The following is a 3,621-nucleotide window of genomic DNA, read 5'->3' as shown; positions in this document are numbered from 1 at the left end:
CAACGCTGGGGTGACCGTGAACGTGTCACGGCACCCCAGACTGGGAGAAAGAGAGACACTCCAACTCAAAAAAAAAAAAAAAGTAGTAATAACTGTAAATGACGAGCTTTGGGAACAAAGCTCTAACGTGTGTGACAATGGCATGGTAATCGGGGCCGGAGCAGCAAGGACATAGGAACCACAGGTTGGAGCTTTTGATCCTGTAGATATTGTGGAAAACATTAGTTAAAACAGTGTCCTATGACAATTTGGAAGGCAGTATCTATCGCTCTAGAGAAATGGTTAGAAAACTGAATATTCCTGCTTGTTGGCTTTGATCCCATAGCTCTTAGCAAGGTAACATGAAAAATAAACACCCAGAAAAGAATTAGATTGCTGCAGAAATAGAAAGAACTATAGTTCTGCTATACAGGGTTTTTCCTGCCTATGATTTACAATATAAAGTGATTGGGGGTTCATTTATTTGGGATTTTGCAGCATTGAAATGACCAATATTTCTTAACTTCCAGCAGTATGATTTGCAGTTGAGGCCTCAAGCTTGTTTCATAGCTTCCATTCACTTGCCCTTGCTACCCAATGAGAAAGAGCGTTAACCAAACATCAAATACCAGATTCCGGTAGTTCCATTGTCATGAAATACATTGGTTCAGATAACATCATGTTAATCACAAATAGACTGGAGGGGAGAAGAATATTCTAAACACAGAGATGTAAGACTTAAAAACCATGTCTAATTGGAGCCTCAGAAGAGGAGGACAGAAAGGGAGAAGGGTTGAAAAGTCACCTATTGGGTACAATGTGCACAGGAGGAGGTGATGGGCACACTTAAAACCCAGATTTCTTTACCACTGTACAGTGCATCTGTGTAAAAAAACCACTTGTACCCCTAAAACTATTGAATTAAAATTAAAGTAAAATAAAAATAAAAACCATGTCCAAGTGAAGTATTTGCTACAGGTACTGGTACAAGGAACTAACTGGAAGCATGTAAAAGGAAGGCAGCAAAGCTGGAGTGAGTTGTCAAAGAAACCACATCATGGATGGCAAATGTCTATGTATTTTCTAACCTCTCCCACAAAAAAGGTGAGACTACCATATCTGTATTGGCACAGAGCTGGGCAGACTCTAGTATGGCATACTTTCCAAAGATAAGTAAACAGGTGGCCACAGAAAACAATCAACAAGGACATCTTTCCGGAGGGCAAAGCCCAGGACCATGAATCCAAAGCAGAGGAATCTATTCTGAGAGAGAAAGAACTAATGTGGCAGATGGACTTTGTAACCACCCAAGCATGATTCTTCACAATTTTGCCAAACACAATTTGATAACTAGTGTAAAAGAATGACTATTATGTGTCCCTCATTCTTCTAGTTTCCTGAATAAATATTTTGATGCAAGAACTCTGCTTTTACTCTATCATTATAAATTGAGCATATAGGAAAACAAATACATCCATGCGTTAATGTATATAACATTAGGAGCCACATCTGATGGAATGACTCTTACCCATCTGGAGATCCCGGACTGACCTTGAACTGGATGCAGAACCTGGATAAGATATTGACATATCTTCCTAGAGTGTGTTACTGTTTGGGGGATTTGTTTATGTATGACAGGATGGATACTCATATTTTCACAGCGACTTACTATGGATTAATTACTCATAAAAAATGGAATCCCCACCAGCTAGAAACGACACTGCCTAAACTTGTTTACATTTGATCGAGGCCATGTGCATATGTTCTGGTCTTAGGTAAAGAGAAAATATGTATGAAATTTTAGGCTAAGTCTCAACATGAAACTGCTTGATATTTATTACCTTTTTCTCCCTTTCTGATATCTGGAAGAAAGATATGGAGAAGTGAATGAAGAGGTACCTTAACGAACAGTGAACACCAGAATAGGAATGACCTGAGTCACTAGATTGCTTTGAAACAGCAAAACCAAACTACTCTAAGGTTTGAAGTAGATATGTGCTTTTGTTTTCAATCTTCTTATTAAAAGATACATGCTTTGCTAATATATGAGATAATAAATATGAGCATATTTACAATTTAGAATGATATTTCTGTCATTCTAGACTGTTAACTGTGAACTGGATGACAGAATAGAAAGAGATGGAGAGTACAATTAGATGTCTAGAAATAGCTTTCATGATAAATGATGGCATAAAAATATACAGCGATGGTAACAGCAATGAAGATGGAGAATCTGCTTTGACAGATGTTGGAGAAGTAAAAGTGACCAGACATTTAAAGCTAATTAAATATAAAAATTGAGAAATTGAGTCAGTTTTATATAAATCCTAGATTTTTCAGGAAATGCCTACCATATGCCAGGCACTTGGTTAGTTGCTGTGTGTAAAGAAACCAAAAAAGCCTCATTAAAATAAATTTATAATTTTGTTTAGAAGACAAGAAAATTTAATTTTTGTACATATTTGTACTTGTGTATATACATGCATGTATGCACATAGAATTTGTTTAATTATAAGTAAGAATAGTCTATAAAGACTATAACATTTCAGGAGAGAGATTCATCTCAGTACAGGAAGAAACTCCTAAAGAAGTTCTCCTCAGCTAGTCTTAAAGTGATACATCAAATTAAAATAGAGAACAAACAAAAAATATAAGCTACAAATATGATTAGTAATTAATATTGGCCATTTAGAGAGTCTTGCTTTTAAAACCTGTATTTAGAATTGCCTGAGCCCATGGGTTCGAGACCCACCTGGCAACTTGGTAAGACCTCATCTCTACAATAAATCAAAAAATTAGCTGGGCGTGGTAGCGCACGCCTGTAGTTCCAGCTACTTGGAAGGCTGAGGCAGAAGGATCGCCGGAAGCCCAGCAGGTCGAGCCTGCGGTGGCCGGGAGCAGCCACGGCAGTCCAGTCTGGGCGACAGAGTGAGACTCCAACTCAAACAAAACAAAACAAAACAAACAAAAACAAAACCCTGTATTTAATTTGTCAGATGACAGACCCTTTTTTGATAAGTTACTTATTTTAAATAGTTTGGTAAAAGTCAAAACTATAAAAACAGCTAGAAGAACATATAGGAGAATAGCTTTGTAATTGAGGTATGGGTAGTAAAAACATTCTGTGTGAAACTACAATGGTGGATACATGTCATTGTACTTTTGTCAAAACGCATAGAATGTATGACATGAAGAGTGAACTCAAATACAATCTGTGGACTTTGGATGATAATGATGTGTCAGTGTAGGTTCATTGACTGTAGCAAATGTACCTCTTTGGCACAGGATGTCTATGGTGGGAGAGGCTGTATATGGGTAGGGCAGGAGATATGTTTCAACTCAATTTTTCTATGAAACTAAAACTGCTCTAAAAAATAAAGTCTATAAAAAAGAAAAAAGCATCCAGAGAGAAAAGACATTACCTACAAAGGGGAAACTATTAGACTATCACTTGATTTCATGTAAACAACAATGGAACAAGTAAAATGATATCTTTAAATTGTTGAGAGAAAACAATTATCAACACCTATAATTCTATATCTAGTGAAAACACTGTTTAAAAATCAGGATTAAATAAAAGCATTTTCACTCAAACAAACTAAAATAAAATGTTACTCTAGTTAACACAGGCAAGCACACATA

The sequence above is a fragment of the Carlito syrichta genome, unplaced genomic scaffold, assembly GCF_000164805.1.
Source record: "Carlito syrichta isolate Samal-C Ts95f unplaced genomic scaffold, Tarsius_syrichta-2.0.1 Scaffold303690, whole genome shotgun sequence".
NCBI classification, from domain to species: domain Eukaryota; kingdom Metazoa; phylum Chordata; class Mammalia; order Primates; family Tarsiidae; genus Carlito; species Carlito syrichta.
This window is presented reverse-complemented; position numbering follows the sequence as displayed.